The sequence below is a fragment of the Bufo gargarizans genome, chromosome 1, assembly GCF_014858855.1.
Source record: "Bufo gargarizans isolate SCDJY-AF-19 chromosome 1, ASM1485885v1, whole genome shotgun sequence".
Lineage (NCBI taxonomy): Eukaryota > Metazoa > Chordata > Amphibia > Anura > Bufonidae > Bufo > Bufo gargarizans.
Genome location: NC_058080.1, coordinates 739500682 through 739519079, shown reverse-complemented (window position 1 = coordinate 739519079; position 18398 = coordinate 739500682). Strand labels below are relative to the sequence as shown.

General features: G+C 42.3%; 1 long non-coding RNA gene across 2 annotated transcripts in view; it reads left to right on the top strand.

Moving 5' to 3' along the window:
* Nucleotides 1-18398, top strand: part of LOC122924943 — a 32452-nt gene that overhangs the window by 2235 nt on the left and 11819 nt on the right. The window contains exon 1 of one of the 2 annotated variants that reach the window (XR_006387462.1): nucleotides 4189-4403. The exons of the other annotated variant lie outside the window; for it this stretch is intronic. This is a non-coding gene — a long non-coding RNA (uncharacterized LOC122924943). Of the gene's footprint in view, nucleotides 1-4188; nucleotides 4404-18398 lie in introns of those variants that run through there. 2 annotated transcript variants of the gene reach the window in all.

The following is an 18398-nucleotide window of genomic DNA, read 5'->3' as shown; positions in this document are numbered from 1 at the left end:
GCGGTCCATACAGACCGCTGTATTGAAAAAGTTAACAGCGCAGGGAGCTCCCTCCCTCTCCGATCGGGGGGCTGCTGTGCCTTTGCAGCCCCCCGATGGAGAGGGACAGAGCCCCCAGACAGCCCCCCTCCTTACCCTTCCCGTCTGCGAAGTTGTGGCCACAACTGAGCAGACGGGGAAGGTTCCCATGGCAACAGGACGCCTTCTCAGGCATCCTGCTGTCCATGGTGCTGAACAGATCTGTGCTAAAGGCATAGATCTGTTCAGACAAAGTGTAAGTAAAATACAGCACAAAACACTATATAGTGTACTGTACTGTATTATGCAGACATCAGACCCACTGGATCTTCAAGAACCAAGTGGGTCTGGGTAAAAAAAAAAGTGAAAAAAAAAAGTAAAAATAAAAAAACACATTTATCACTGGTTAAAAATGAAAAAAATAAAATTCCTTACACATGTTTGGTATCGCCACGTCCGTAACGACCTGATCTATAAAATGGTCATGATACTTTCCCCGCACGGGGAACGCCATAAAAAAATAAATAAAAAAACTATGAGGAAATTGAAATTTTGCCCACCTTACTTCCCTAAAAAAGGTAATAAAAGTGATCAAAACAGTTGCATGTACGCCAAAATAGTACCAATCAAACCATCATCTCATCCCGCAAAAATCATACCCTACCTAAGATAATCGCCCAAAAACTGAAGAAACTATGGCTCTTTTTGTTTCAAAAATGAAATCATTGTGTAAAAGTTAAATAAATAAAAAAAGTATACATATTAGGTATCGCCGCGTCCGTATTGACCGGCTCTATAAAAATATCACATGACCTATCCCCTCAGGTAAACACCCTAAAAAAAAAGAAAAAAGTAAAAAAAATCAATTTTTTTGTCATCTTACATCACAAAAAGTGTAATAGCACCCCAAAATAGTGCCAATCAAACCGTCATCTCATCCCGCAAAAAATGAGACCCTACTTAAGATAATCGCCCAAAAACTGAAAAAACTATGGCTCCTAGACTATGGAGACACTAAAACATTTTTTTTGTTTTAAAAATGAAATCATTGTGTAAAACTTACATAACTAAAAAAAATTGTATACATATTAGGTATCGCCATGTCCGTGACAACCTGCTCTATAAAATTACCACATGATCTAACCTGTCAGATGAATGTTGTAAATAACAAAAAAAATGTGCCAAAAAAGCTATTTCTTGTTACCTTGCCGCACAAAAAAGTGTAATATAGAGCAACCAAAAATCATATGTACCCTAAACTAGTACCATCAAAACTCCCACCCTATCCCGTAGCTTCTAAAATGGGGTCACTTTTTTGGAGTTTCAACACTCGAGGGGTGCATCAGGGGGGCTTCAAATGGGACATGGTGTAAAAAAAAACAGTCCAGCAAAATCTGCCTTCCAAAAACCGTATGGCATTCCTTTCCTTCTGCGCCCTGCCGTGTGCCCGTACAGTGGTTTACGACCACATATGGGGTGTTTCTGTAAACTACAGAATCAGGGCCATAAATATTGAGTTTTGTTTGGCTGTTAACCCTTGATTTGTAACTGGAAAAAAAATATTAAAATGGAAAATCTGCCAAAAAAGTGACATTTTGAAATTGTATCTCTATTTTCCATTAAATCTTGTGCAACACCTAAAGGGTTAACAAAGTTTGTAAAATCAGTTTTGAATACCTTGAGGGGTGTAGATTCTTAGATGGGGTCACTTTTAGGGAGTTTCTACTCTAAGGGTGCATCAGGGGGGCTTCAAATGGGACATGGTGTAAATAAACCAGTCCAGCAAAATCTGCCTTCCAAAAACAATACGGCGCACCTTTCACTCTACGCCCCGCTGTGTGGCCGTACAGTAGTTTACGGCCACATATGGGGTGTTTCTGTAAACAGCAGAGTCAGGGCAATAAAGATACAGTCTTGTTTGGCTGTTAACCCTTTTTAAATGGGTTAAAGTGGAAAATTAGGCAAAAAAATGAAATTCTCAAATTTCATCCCCATTTGCCAATAACTCTTGTGCAACACCTAAAGGGTTAACGAAGTTTGTAAAATCAGTTTTGAATACCTTGAGGGGTGTAGTTTATAGAATGGGGTCATTTTTGGGCGGTTTCTATTATGTAAGCCTCGCAAAGTGACTTCAGACCTGAACTGGTCCCTAAAAATTGGGTTTTTGTAAATTTCTGAAAAATTTGCTTCTAAACTTCTAAGCCTTGTAACATCCCCAAAAAATAAAATATCATTCCCAAAATAATTCAAACATGAAGTAGACATATGGGGAATGTAAAGTCATCACAATTTTTGGGGGTATTACTATGTATTACAGAAGTAGAGAAACTGAAACTTTTCAATTTGCAAATTTTTCCAAATTTTTGGTAAATTAGGTATTTTATTATGCAAAACAATTAATTTTTTTGACTTCATTTTACCAGTGTCATGAAGTACAATATGTATCGAAAAAACAGTCTCAGAAAGGCCTGGATTAGTCAAAGCGTTTTAAAGTTATCACCACTTAGGGTTCATTCACACGTCCGTTGTTTCTTTCCTGATCTGTTCTGTTCCCCAAAAAAACGGATCTGGACCCATTCATTTTCAATGGGTCCTGAAAAAAAATCTGACTGGCTATGAGCTGTGCGCTGCGATTGGCCAGTGCTGCAGCAAGGGACACGCCTCCTACAAAAAATCATTCCAATACAACAGACGGAGCTGAGACACCGGAGCCTATACCGGGCGAACGGAGCGTCGCCCAGGCATACTAGTAAGTGCAGGGGGACCCCTGGGCGCCGCTCTGCCCACAGATAGAGTTAGTTTTTAGTTTGTATACGAGTGAAAGGTCCTCTTTAACATGTGTGTACAGCAAATACACCTGTGGTGTCCACACCTGAAACTCCCCTTGGTCCTAAGCCAGACTGGTTGCGATTTTTTTCTCCTCCTGATACAGGCTGGGGCTGACATAGTTTGCGATGGTGGGCGCTCTTCTGGCTGCACATTTAAGCCCATTTGCAACTATGTCAGTCCATTCTTTATCATGTGCCAGGACAGGAAAATGGTTTTTTTACTATATGATGCAATCGGGAACATGGACTTGAAGCACTTTGAGATGACCGGTGCTTTCTCAGGATGCTTCCATTCTAGCTTCATTAACCGAGACAGAGTCTCGTCCACTTTGAAGGCCCTTGGCCCCCTAGAGGTGGACTCTGAAGCTTCCCCGGGATCAACATCCTGGTCCCCCGACCGGATGGATCTAAGTAACCTCTGGGTCTTCTCTATAGGAAAGAAGTACCTTACGGCCTCTTCTTCCTCCCCGCTAGACTCGGAAGAATGGACTTCGTCCATGGTGTATGATAGGCTTCCTCCTGCATGGGAGTAGACCTTTGAGGCGATTGGGCACGGGATCTTCTGGAGAACAGGGAATCCTTTAGGGTGTTCATTGAGGACTCCACAAAGTCCTTTACCCAGACTACTACCTCCTGTAGTAGGTTCCATATTAGGCAGAGGAGGAGGACGGAAAGAAGGACACCTATTAAATTCATAGGTGTCTGCTAGAGGGGTGTCACAATCCCTACATGCCAGATGTCTTCGCTTGGATGTCACTTTGCGCCCAGTCCGATCACCATCACCGGCAGAAGACATTATCTGCGGAAAAAAGTAAGCCATAATGAATGAACAATCCTTATTTATTAGAGAAAGAGAAGAACCAGACATACCCAAAGCACAAGAAGTTGCTAATTACAATAGTTTCTCTAAGTAACCAACCAGGCTGCAACAGAAACAGCCTGGATGGACGGAGGCTTTTATAATACAATTTGGCGCCAGATTTGGCTAAGCCCCGCCCCCGGAAGTGACATCATTTGCGAGGGAATCGAACAAACTTTAACAACAGTTTGCTATACACCAAATAACCACTAGAGGGAACAGGAGCACCAGCTCCACACAGAGCAGCAGGTGACTGGAGGCTGAATACACACAAGCCCCGGGAGAGACCAGAGAAACAACGGTTAGAGAAATAGAAAATATAAGGCAGCCAAATGGCCGCCCCCATCTGTCTTGCAGTCTAAAGGACAGAAAAAAAAACACTATTGTATGGCCTCTTATAGTGAGTGAAGGGTTAAATGAAGCAAGCCGTATGCTATGTAGTGAGGAGTTTTATAAAGAAATGTTATTTGATCTGTACCAAGGACATCAGTCAAGTATGTTTGCAGTAGCCGACATAGCGAATTGTTTGTATGTGTAAACCACACCTGTTAATGATTGTTAGAATGAATGTTTATAAGACTGAGAGAACACAGATAAAACCAGAGGTATTTGTAGTGACACTAGAAGCGTGTATCTGTGTATATTCTCCGGACGTCCGAAGGGAAAGCAGGGTGCAGAAGAAAGACCCTTTCAGTGAGGTAATGGGGGCGTTAATTTACTTGATTATTTGACTTCATTAAATATTCCGTCTGTCCTACCAGTTTCACTGGGGCAGATAAACCCCCACATTTGCTGCTGGTTAGAACATAAGGGAAATACTATATACTGTATACTGTGGGGTGTTATACTGTGGGATGTTATATACTGCATACTATGGGATGTTATATACTATATACTACATACTGTGGGGTACTATATACTGTACTCTGTAGGGTGTTATATACCATATACTGTGAGGTGTCATAAACTATATACTGCATACTGTGAGGTGTTATATACTATATACTGCATACTGTGAGGTGTTATATACTATATACTGCATACTGTGAGATGTTATATACTATATACTGCATACTGTGAGGTGTTATATACTATATACTGCATACTATTGGATGTTATATACTATATACTGCATACTGTGAGGTGTTTTATACTGCATACTGTGGGGTGTTATATACAATATACTGCATACTGTGGGGTGTTATATACTATATGCTGCATACTGTGGGATGTTATACTATATACTGCATACTGTGGGGTGTTATATACTATATACTGAATACTGTGAGGTGTTATATACTGCATACTGTGGGGTGTTATATACTATATACTGCATACTGTGGGGTGTTATATACTATATACTGCATACTGTGGGGTGTTATATACTATATACTGCATACTGTGGGGTGTTATATACTATATACTGCATACTGTGGGGTGTTATATACTATATACTGCATACTGTGGGGTGTTATATACTATATACTGCATACTGTGGGGTGTTATATACTGCATACTGTGGGGTGTTATATACTGCATACTGTGAGGTGTTATATACTATATACTGCATACTGTGGGGTGTTATATACTATATACTACAGACTGTGGGGGGTAAACTACTATTTACTGCACACTGTGGGGGGTTATATACTATATACTGTGGGGTGTTATATACTATATACTGCATACTATAAGGTGTTATATACTATATACTGCACACTGTGGGATGTTATATACTATATACTGGGGGGGGTTATATACTACAGGGAGTGCAGAATTATTAGGCAAGTTGTATTTTTGAGGATTAATTTTATTATTGAACAACAACCATGTTCTCAATGAACCCAAAAAACTCATTAATATCAAAGCTGAATATTTTTGGAAGTAGTTTTTAGTTTGTTTTTAGTTTTAGCTATTTTAGGGGGATATCTGTGTGTGCAGGTGACTATTACTGTACATAATTATTAGGCAACTTAACAAAAAACAAATATATACCCATTTCAATTATTTAGTTTTACCAGTGAAAACAATATAACATCTCAACATTCACAAATATACATTTCTGACATTCAAAAACAAAACAAAAACAAATCAGTGACCAATATAGCCACCTTTCTTTGCAAGGACACTCAAAAGCCTGCCATCCATGGATTCTGCCAGTGTTTTGATCTGTTCACCATCAACATTGCGTGCAGCAGCAACCACAGCCTCCCAGACACTGTTCAGAGAGGTGTACTGTTTTCCCTCCTTGTAAATCTCACATTTGATGATGGACCACAGGTTCTCAATGGGGTTCAGATCAGGTAAACAAGGAGGCCATGTCATTAGATTTTCTTCTTTTATACCCTTTCTTGCCAGCCACGTTGTGGAGTACTTGGACGCGTGTGATGGAGCATTGTCCTGCATGAAAATCATGTTTTTCTTACCTTGCAGACTTCTTCCTGTACCACTGCTTGAAGAAGGTGTCTTCCAGAAACTGGCAGTAGGACTGGGAGTTGAGCTTGACTCCATCCTCAACCCAAAAAGGCCCCACAAGCTCATCTTTGAAGATACCAGCCCAAACCAGTACTCCACCTCCACCTTGCTGGCGTCTGAGTCGGACTGGAGCTCTCTGCCCTTTACCAATCCAGCCATCTGGCCCATCAAGACTCACTCTCATTTCATCAGTCCATAAAACCTTAGAAAAATCAGTCTTGAGATATTTCTTGGCCCAGTCTTGACGTTTCAGCTTGTGTGTCTTGTTCAGTGGTGGTCGTCTTTCAGCCTTTCTTACCTTGGCCATGTCTCTGAGTATTGCACACCTTGTGCTTTTGGGCACTCCAGTGATGTTGCAGCTCTGAAATATGGCCAAACTGGTGGCAAGTGGCATCTTGGCAGCTGCACGCTTGACTTTTCTCAGTTCATGGGCAGTTATTTTGCGCCTTGGTTTTTCCACACGCTTCTTGCGACCCTGTTGACTATTTTGAATGAAACGCTTGATTGTTCGATGATCACACTTCAGAAGCTTTGCAATTTTAAAAGTGCTGCATCCCTCTGCAAGATATCTCACTATTTTTGACTTTTCTGAGCCTGTCAAGTCCTTCTTTTGACCCATTTTGCCAAAGGAAAGGAAGTTGCCTAATAATTATGCACACCTGATATAGGGTGTTGATGTCATTAGACCACACCCCTTCTCAGTACAGAGATGCACATCACCTAATATGCTTAATTGGTAGTAGGCTTTCGAGCCTATACAGCTTGGAGTAAGACAACATGCATAAAGAGGATGATGTGGTCAAAATACTCATTTGCCTAATAATTCTGCACTCCCTGTAAAGCACCAGTGGCCCGGGGATGGTCAGGAGAAAAACGCGGCCTAGTCCCGGCAAAAGCCGGGGACTAAAGTAGATGAGAGGCCAGGGAGTGGACCCGGGGAGGCTGCAAAGGAAGCAAAATGACCAAGTAGAAGGGAAAAGGAGCCCGGGGGAGAGAGAAAAGCCCCCCCCCCCCCCCCCCTCTCCCAGAGAGAGAGAGAAATTCCTCCCCACCTGGGGGAGAAGGGGTTAAAGAAGAAGGAATAGCACCCTGGACCTCCAAAAAGGTGGATCCCACACCCTGGCCACGACAGGGGACCTCACCCAGGATCCCCACTAAATCTAGGACAGGGATGGGGGGAAATACTCGCCTTCCGATGTCTTCAGGCACTGCAGGGTCACCCCATCGGCAGACTCAACACGGGGACCGTGGGAATGCCGGCATGCCACTGTGAATGCAGTCAATGGGGACTGGGTGACCGGCGAGGCACCTGAGTATGTGCCCACAGGGGGTGCAACTAAAGTGGAAATCCACAATGGAGCCCCATCCTGCGGCAAGTCGAGACCTGCAGAAGAAAGGAAAAAGAATAAAAATAAAATAACAAAAAGCAGCAAGACCTGCGAAAAAAGAGCAGGTCATGTCTGCCTCCTATGGACACTAGACTAAAACTGAATAGCCTAGTGCTGTGGAGAGGATATAGCTCACCTGGGCGGAGCTAACCTTTTTTGATATCTAGTGCCTCCTAGTGGTAGCTGGGCATATACCCATGGTACTGTGTCCCCCAATGCCATTAACAAGATACAAGACAGTTATGACATCCAAAACATGATGTCACAGTAAATAACTCTGCTTTTGTCTTTAATACATAAACATAGGAACTGTATTTAGGTTATTGGCAGGTTTGGCTATATTAGCAACCTAGGATAGGTCTTAGCTGGCCAGCTACACTCCCACCAAAATTACCTATAGTTCTATGTTCTTAGTGGTGGGACTTGAACATGAATTTGAGGAATTTTCCATCAGGTTCTCAACTTTCAAGTGTCTTTTATCACTCAAGTAGAACAACTAACTTCTGTATAGGACGTTCCAACTTGAGTGGAATAGCGAGACGTTTTCCTTTTTTGTCAAGTTTTGAGTCTCCTATTTGTAACAACTCTCTTCTTACTAGTTTGTCGTCATCCTTTTAAACTTCTAGAACTTTGGCCAATTTCTATTGACTTTTAGGGAAATCTTGTTCTTTCACTAACACTATGGGCCAGATTTATCACGACTCTGACAGCTCACTCCACTTTAACATATGGCTAAACTCATTTTTAGCCAAGTCAGATTTATGATCGGCCCTTTAAGACTGTAATAAATGTGGTTTGACGGTAGCAGTTTATCCGTCAGTAAGCAGCTTTACAAAAGTCGCACATCTTTACGAAAAAGTTGCATGTTTTTATGAAAAAGTCGCATGTTCTATTAAAAAGTCTCATAAGATAAGCATGGTCCTCACTGGAGTGAAATTGCAACTTTTTTGCAACTTTTTAAATAGTCCCAATAGTAAATCTGTCTAGAGATTAATTTACATAAGAAAACACGCCCACTTTCAGAAAACTGGTGAGCATAGTGCAGAGCAGAAAAAAGTCGCAAATTTGTGCACAGTTTTAGCGTTTGGGACTTTTTCACTCCATTATTCTGACCTGAGCTAATGATAAATCTGGCCCTATGTCACCAACTTGGACATTTTCTTCTGGGTGTTAGCCAATCTTATGCTAATAAGTAAAAGGCAAAGTCCTCTTTCCTCAATCTATTCCAAAACTGTTCTGATAGATATTGAACTCTTCGCCATCTCCTTTTGGCATATAAATCCTCTTTGGTGAACTTGACAGGTGGTGGCTGTATGTAGTCAGACTTAAGGTGAAGTAGATGGTTTGGAGTTAAAGGGTCCAAACTTGTTGGATCGTTGATGTTATCAACTGCAAGTGGACAACTGTTAACAATAGACATTACTTCATAGAACAGGGTCCTAAGTGAAGCATCATCTATTCTTCCAGCGTTCTTTTTCAACACTGAACTTAACCACCTCAGGACCGCCGTACGCAGGATTGCGTCCTGGCGGCGGCCCTGCTCTTCTGGGTGGACGCATATACGCGTCCTTCCGCGAGAGCCGAGATTTCCTGTGAACGCGCGCACACAGGCGCGCGCGCTCACAGGAACGGAAGGTAAGCGAGTGGATCTCCAGCCTGCCAGCGGCGATCGCTCGCTGGCAGGCTGGAGATCCGAATTTTTTAACCCCTAACAGGTATATTAGACGCTGTTTTCATAACAGCGTCTAATATACCTCCTACCTGGTCCTCTGGTGGTCCCTTTTGTTAGGATCGACCACCAGAGGACTCAGGTAGCTCAGTACAGTCGCACCAAACACCACACTACACTACCCCCCCCCCCCGTCACTTATTAACCCCTTATAAACCCCTGATCACCCATGATCACCCCATATAAACTCCCTGATCACCCCCCTGTCATTGATCACCACCCTGTCATTGATCACCCCCCTGTCATTGATCACCACCCTGTCATTGATCACCCCCCTGTCAGGCTCCGTTCAGACGTCCGTATGATTTTTACGGATCCACGGATACATGGATCGGATCCGCAAAAAGCATACGGACGTCTGAATGGAGCCTTACAGGGGGGTGATCAATGACAGGAGGGTGATCACCCATATACACTCCCTGATCACCCCCTGTCATTGATCACCCCCCTGTCATTGATCACCCCCCTGTAAGGCTCCATTCAGACGTCCGCATGATTTTTACGGATCCATGGATACATGGATCGGATCCGCAAAACACATGCGGACGTCTGAATGGAGCCTTACAGGGGGTGATCAATGACAGGCGGGTGATCACCCATATACACTCCCTGATCACCCCCCTGTCATTGATCACCCCCCTGTAAGGCTCCATTCAGACGTCCGCATGTGTTTTGTGGATCCGATCCATGTATCCATGGATCCGTAAAAATCATGCGGATGTCTGAATGGAGCCTTACAGGGGGGGTGATCAGTGACAGGGGGGTGATCACCCCCTGTCATTGATAACCCCCCTGTAAGGCTCCATTAAGACGTCCGCATGTGTTTTGTGGATCCGATCCATGTATCCATGGATCCGTAAAAATCATGCGGATGTCTGAATGGAGCCTTACAGGGGGGTGATCAGTGACAGGGGGGTGATCACCCTGATCACCCCCTGTCATTGATAACCCCCCTGTAAGGCTCCATTCAGACGTCCGCATGTGTTTTGTGGATCCGATCCATGTATCCATGGATCCGTAAAAAATCATGCGGATGTCTGAATGGAGCCTTACAGGGGGGGGTGATCAGTGACAGGGGGGTGATCACCCTGATCACCCCCTGTCATTGATAACCCCCCTGTAAGGCTCCATTCAGACGTCCGCATGTGTTTTGTGGATCCAATCCATGGATCCGTAAAAATCATGCGGATGTCTGAATGGAGCCTTACAGGGGGGGTGATCAGTGACAGGGGGGTGATCACCCCCTGTCATTGATAACCCCCCCTGTAAGGCTCCATTCAGACGTCCGCATGTGTTTTGTGGATCCGATCCATGTATCCATGGATCCGTAAAAATCATGCGGATGTCTGAATGGAGCCTTACGGGGGGGGTGATCAGTGACAGGGGGGTGATCACCCTGATCACCCCCTGTCATTGATAACCCCCCTGTAAGGCTCCATTCAGACGTCCGCATGTGTTTTGCGGATCCGATCCATGGATCCGTAAAAATTATACGGACGTCTGAATGGAGCCTTACAGGGGGGTGATCAATGACAGGGGGGTGATCAGGGAGTCTATATGGGTGATCACCCCCCTGTCATTGATCACCCCCCTGTCATTGATCACCCCCCCCCCTGTAAGGCTCCATTCAGACTTTTTTTGGCACAAGTTAGCGGAAATTTTTTGTTTGTTTTTGTTTTGTTTTTTCTTACAAAGTCTCATATTCCACTAACTTGTGTCAAAAAATAAAATCTCACATGAACTCGCCATACCCCTCACGGAATCCAAATGCGTAAACATTTTTAGACATTTATATTCCAGACTTCTTCTCACGCTTTAGGGCCCCTAAAAAGCCAGGGCAGTATAAATACTCCACATGTGACCCCATTTCGGAAAGAAGACACCCCAAGGTATTCCGTGAGGGGCATATTGAGTCCATGAAAGATTGAAATTTTTGTCCTAAGTTAGCGGAAAGTGAGACTTTGTGAGAAAAAAAACTAAAAAAAATCAATATCCGCTAACTTATGCAAAAAAAAAAAAAAATTCTAGGAACTCGCCATGCCCCTCATTGAATACCTTGGGGTGTCTTCTTTCCAAAGTGGGGTCACATGTGGGGTATTTATACTGCCCTGGCTTTTTAGGGGCCCGAAAGTGTGAGAAGAAGTCTGGGATCCAAATGTCTAAAAATGCCCTCCTAAAAGGAATTTGGGCCCCTTTGCGCATCTAGGCTGCAAAAAAGTGTCACACATGTGGTATCGCCGTACTCAGGAGAAGTTGGGGAATGTGTTTTGGGGTGTCATTTTACATATACCCATGCTGGGTGAGAAAAATATCTTGGTCAAATGCCAACTTTGTATAAAAAAATGGGAAAAGTTGTCTTTTGCCAAGATATTTCTCTCACCCAGCATGGGTATATGTAAAATGACACCCCAAAACACATTCCCCAACTTCTCCTGAGTACGGCGATACCAGATGTGTCACACTTTTTTGCAGCCAAGGTGGGCAAAGGGGCACATATTCCAAAGTGCACCTTTAGGATTTCGCAGGCCATTTTTTACACATTTTGATTGCAAGGTACCTCTTACACATTTGGGCCCCTAAATTGCCAGGGCAGTATAACTACGCCACAAGTGACCCCATTTTGGAAAGAAGACACCAAAAGGTATTCCGTGAGGGGCACGGCGAGTTCCTAGAATTTTTTATTTTTTGTCACAAGTTAGCGGAAAATGATGATTTTTCTTTTTTTCTCTTTTTTCCTTACAAAGTCTCATATTCCACTAACTTGCGACAAAAAATTCTAGGAACTCGCCATGCCCCTCACGGAATACCTTGGGGTGTCTTCTTTCCAAAATGGAGTCACTTGTGGCGTAGTTATACTGCTCTGGCAATTTAGGGGCCCAAATGTGTGAGAAGAACTTTGCAATCAAAATGTGTAAAAAATGCCCTGCAAAATCCGAAAGGTGCACTTTGGAATATGTGCCCCTTTGCCCACCTTGGCAGCAAAAAAGTGTGACACATCTGGTATCGCCGTACTCAGGAGAAGTTGGGCAATGTGTTTTGGGGTGTCATTTTACATATACCCATGCTGGGTGAGAGAAATATCTTGGTCAAATGCCAACTTTGTATAAAAAAATTGGAAAAGTTGTCTTTTGCCAAGATATTTCTCTCACCCAGCATGGGTATATGTAAAATGACACCCCAAAACACATTCCCCAACTTCTCCTGAGTACGGCGATACCAGATGTGTGACACTTTTTTGATGCCAAGGTGGCACATATTCCAAAGTGCACCTTTCGGATTTCACCGGTCATTTTTTACACATTTTGATTGCAAAGTTCTTCTCACACATTTGGGCCCCTAAATTGCCAGAGCAGTATAACTACGCCACAAGTGACTCCATTTTGGAAAGAAGACACCCCAAGGTATTCCGTGAGGGGCATGGCGAGTTCCTAGAATTTTTTGTCGCAAGTTAGTGGAATATGAGACTTTGTAAGGAAAAAAGAGAAAAAAAAGAAAAATCATCATTTTCCGCTAACTTGTGACAAAAAATAAAAAATTCTAGGAACTCGCCGTGCCCCTCACGGAATACCTTTTGGTGTCTTCTTTCCAAAATGGGGTCACTTGTGGCGTAGTTATACTGCCCTGGCAATTTAGGGGCCCAAATGTGTGAGAAGTACCTTGCAATCAAAATGTGTAAAAAATGGCCTGCAAAATCTGAAAGGTGCTCTTTGGAATGTGGGCCCCTTTGCCCACCTTGGCTGCAAAAAAGTGTCACACATCTGGTATCGCCGTACTCAGGAGAAGTTGGGGAATGTGTTTTGGGGTATCATTTTACATATACCCATGCTGGATGAGAGAAATATCTTGGCAAAAGACAACTTTTCCCATTTTTTTATACAAAGTTGGCATTTGACCAAGATATTTTTCTCACCCAGCATGGGTATATGTAAAATGACACCCCAAAACACATTGCCCAACTTCTCCTGAGTACGGCGATACCAGATGTGTCACACTTTTTTGCTGCCAAGGTGGGCAAAGGGGCACATATTCCAAAGTGCACCTTTCGGATTTCACCGGTCATTTTTTACACATTTTGATTGCAAAGTTCTTCTCACACATTTGGGCCCCTAAATTGCCAGGGCAGTATAACTACCCCACAAGTGACCCCATTTTGGAAAGAAGGCACCCCAAGGTATTCTGTGAGGGGCATGGTGAGTTCCTAGAATTTTTATTTTTTGTCGCAAGTTAGTGGAATATGAGACTTTGTAAGAAAAAATAAAATCATCATCATTTTCCGCTAACTTGTGACAAAAAATAAAAAGTTCTATGAACTCACTATGCCCATCAGCGAATACCTTAGGATGTCTACTTTCCGAAATGGGGTCATTTGTGGGGGTTTTCTACTGTTTGGGCATTGTAGAACCTCAGGAATCATGACAGGTGCTCAGAAAGTCAGAGCTGCTTCAAAAAGCGGAAATTCACATTTTTGTATCATAGTTTGTAAATGCTATAACTTTTACCCAAACCATTTTTTTTTTTTTGCCCAAACATTTTTTTTTTATCAAAGACATGTAGAACAATAAATTTGGCGAAAAATTTATATATGGATGTCGTTTTTTTTGCAAAATTTTACAGCTGAAAGTGAAAAATTTCATTTTTTTGCAAAAAAATCGTTACATTTTGATTAATAACAAAAAAAGTAAAAATGTCAGCAGCAATAAAATACCACCAAATGAAAGCTCTATTAGTGAGAAGAAAAGGAGGTAAAATTCATTTGGGTGGTAAGTTGCATGACCGAGCGATAAACGGTGAAAGTAGTGTAGTGCCGAAGTGTAAAAAGTGCTCTGGTCATGAAGGGGGTTTCACCTAGAGGGGCTGAAGTGGTTAACAACACATTTCTTACAGTTCTGATTTGTCTTTCCCAAACTTCTCCTGTATGGCTTGCATGTGGAGCATTCATATAAAAATCACACTGTTTCTCTAACGAATACTCAGTTACTTTTTCTTTATCAACCTCTTTTATAGCTTTCTTCAATTCATTCTTTGCTCCGACAATATTAGATCCTTGGTCAGATCTAAGCTCTCTGACTGTACCTCTAATGGCTATGAAACATCTCAAGACGTTGATGAATGCGTCAGTTGACATATCTTCTAACATTTCCAGGTGAATTGCTCTGGAACTCAGACATTGTAAATATTAGTCCATATCTCTTGTACTCCTTGTGGTTCTGTTTGGTGATGAATGGGCCTAAACAATCCTTTCTGCAATAAAGAAATGATGGTGATGGGTTTAAACGATCTGCCGATAAATCTGCCATTCTTTGCTCTTCGGTAGGTCTATGTGCCTTTCTGCGGACTACACATTTACTTATATACTTTGCTAAAACTTGGCTTCCTTTCCCAATCCAGTAACCACCTTCCCTCAAACAGCTTTGGGTAAAGCTTCTTCCTTGATGCAAGGATATTTAGTGGTAGTGATCAATAATAAATCTTGTGAATGTAGAGTTTTTGGGTAGAATTGCTGGATGCTTCACTCTGCTAGGTAACGATGGATTTTCCAGTCTCCCTCCCACCTTCAATATACCATCCTGCAGAACAAGATTAAGCTTGTACAATGGGTGGTTGTTTGGAAACCTTATAGGTTCTTGACTAAGTCTCTTCAACTCTTCACTGTAGAATCTTTGTTGAATGAGTCTTATGACCGTTTCTTCAGCTTTCATTCATTCTTCTACAGTCAACAATTCCTTCTTTATGATTCCCTTTGCCAAATGTTGAATTCAAGGTACTACGTTTATGACTGTATTCCATTTTGAACATCTGGCTAGTCTTTCAAGTATGTCATCTTGACACTTGGCAGCAGTGCTCAATGTTTGCACAACTTTTACTTTTGGATCACCCATAGACAAGTCTGTGTAACCTTTACTGGGCGTGATTTCCTTTTCCCAAAGGAACTCTGGACCGGTGAATTTTTCAATTCTGTTACAGTCAGGCCTCTTGAAGCATGATCTGCTGGGTTATGCTTTGTGTCAATGTGATGCCAATGTTCCAGATTTATTTCCCAAATTTTATGAACTCTGTTGACGACAAAGATATGGAATCTTCGTGCTTCATTGTTTATGTATTCTAGGACAACTTTTCTTCATCTATTTTGAATTCCTATTCTTCTCTCATAAACTTGCTTACTGATGCTGAAACAACAGCTGCTGTCAGTTCAAGTCTTGGTATTGTCTGAATACTGGCAGGTGCAACTTTGGCCTTCCCCATAACCAGGGCACAGTGTATCTTTTCTTCTCCTATTACTGTGATGTAGGAGCACTGACCATAACCATAACTACTGGCATCTGAAAAGGGATTAAGTTCTATTTTTCCGAAATCCTGAGGTACAAAGCATCTGGTTATCCGAACTACTCTAAAATTTTGCAAGTCTCTTATCCAACTCTCCCACCTGGGCCTTAAATTTTCAGGTATGGGCTCATTCCATCCCAACTTCTGTGCATAATTCTTGTAGTATTTCTTTTGCTCTGAGGATTACTGGGGCCAAGAATCCGAATATATCAAATATCGAAGTCACTGCAGAAAGAATGGTTCGTCTAGTTGCAACTTTCTCTTCAATAGATACTTCAAAGAAGAACTTGTCATTCTCTACATTCCATCCCAATCCAAGTACATTCTGAACTGGAAGATGATTATAATTGAGATCTACATTCTTCATTGTTGCTGCACGTTCAGAGTCACTGATGGATTCCAGTACCTCTCTGTTGTTTGAGATGAATTTGTGAAGGCACAGGTTTCCTCTTGCGCATAACTCTTGTCTTTCTTTCACTAGTTTGATTGCAGATTCTGTGGACTCTAGACTTATAAGACCATCATTTTACATAAAAGTTTTTTTCTTTAGAAAATTTGCTGCTGTTGGGCAATCCTTTTCATTCTGATTAGCCAGGTACTTCATACCATAATTGGCGCAACCTGGAGATGATGATGCTGCTCCAAACAAGTGTATGTTCATTCTGTATTCTCATGGCTCTGTATCTGTATCTCCATCCTCCCACCATAGGAGCCTCAGGAAGTGTCTATCTTCATTCTTCACATGAAACTGGTGGAACATCTTTTCAACATCACACATGACCGCTAGGGGATACTTTCTGAATCTACAGAGTACTCTAGGCATAGTGTTTGTAAGATCTGGTCCTTTTAGTAGATGATCATTCAATGCAACACCATTGTACTTTGCTGAGCAATCAAATACTACTCTAATCTTATCTGGTTTCTTTGAGTGGTAAACACCTTGATGTGGGATGTACCACACTTCTCCTTCTTTAGGTTAGTTATTAACTTTCTCTGCATGTCCTTCTTCGAGGATGCCTTCCATAAATTTCTAATAATCCTGCTTGAATTTGGTATCTCTTCCCATCTTTTTTTTCAAACATTTCAATCTTGCTAGGGCAAGATTTCTGTTATTTGGCAGACGAGGTCGTTCTCTAAAAGATAAGGGCATTTCAAGATGACCTTGTTGATTCTGCTGAATTCTTCTAGAGTGTGTACGAACTTTGTCTTCTTGAGATACACTCTTTTCTTTAGAACTTATGTCTGCAAAGTCGGATTCAAGGATCTTGATTACTTTTGCTGGACTTACAGTTGGTAACTCTTGGACAGATATTCGATGACACAATCCTGTCACCTGTCTTGAGTTTGCGATCTGCTGTTTTCATCCAACACCCCATTATAGACCAGTTTGAACAGCATAGGGTTCACCCTTTTCCTCCTGGGATTACCTTTCGTGGTAACAAGGCTTTGGGACAATCGTAACCTATCAACAGTCTACTACCAAACTCCTTCAACGGGACATTTCATGAGATATGACAGTGAGGTGCTCCCATTCATTGGCTGTTTCACAGGTAGGTATGCGATCTCGATCTAGAGGTATATTGTCTTTTGTATAAGCTGGAGGTAGATCTAATGTGCAGTTTGAATGAAGTCCTCTAACTCTCAGTCCTTTGACCCTTTGACTGTTCACTAATGTGTCTTTCCCCGTCATTGTAGTGAGTTTGAGCATCACTGGTTCTGTAGCCACTTTTAATTTCTTGCAGATTTCTTGATCAATGAAGGTGACATCACTCTGGGCATCCAGTAGCGCATAGGCATATACCTTCTTGTTCCTCCTTTTAGGATTTATTATGCACACTGGTACAACCATTAATGTGCCATTGCTTTCTCCTTCCTTCACTCTGCAAGAGAATACCGATCCTTTCTTTCCTTCCTCAGTATCTTTAGGTATTGAGGAATTATCTTTCTTTGGACGTTCTTCATGTAATGGTGTAGGATAGTGTCCTTTGCAAACGCTGCATGTGGCCTTTTTCTTACACTCCTTAGTAACATGGCCTTTTCTTAGGCATCCGAAACATAGTTGGTTATCCAGCACAAATTTTTTCTTTTCTTCTGCGGACTTCGCCTTCAATTGTTGGCACTTATATACTCGCCTAAAGAATTATTAGGAACACCTGTTCTATTTCTCATTAATGCAATTATCTAGTCAACCAATCACATGGCAGTTGCTTCAATGCATGTAGGGTTGTGGTCCTGGTCAAGACAATCTCCTGAACTCCAAACTGAATGTCAGAATGGGAAAGAAAGGTGATTTAAGCCATTTTGAGCTTGGCATGGTTGTTGGTGCCAGATGGGCCGGTCTGAGTATTTCACAATCTGCTCAGTTACTGGGATTTTCACGCACAACCATTTCTAGGGTTTACAAAGAATGGTGTGAAAAGGGAAAAACATCCAGTATGCGGCAGTCCTGTGGGCGAAAATGCCTTGTTGATGCTAGAGGTCAGAGGAGAATGGGCCGACCGATTCAAGCTGATAGAAGAGCAACGTTGACTGAAATAACCACTCGTTACAACTGAGGTATGCAGCAAAGCATTTGTGAAGCCACAACACGCACAACCTTGAGGCGGATGGGCTACAACAGCAGAAGACCCCACCGGGTACCACTCATCTTCACTGCAAATAGAAAAAAGAGGCTACAATTTGCACGAGCTCACCAAAATTGGACTGTTTAAGACTGGAAAAATGGTTTCTTGAACTGTCACAACCAGACAGCTGAGAAGCTCTGACAGATGCCTTTC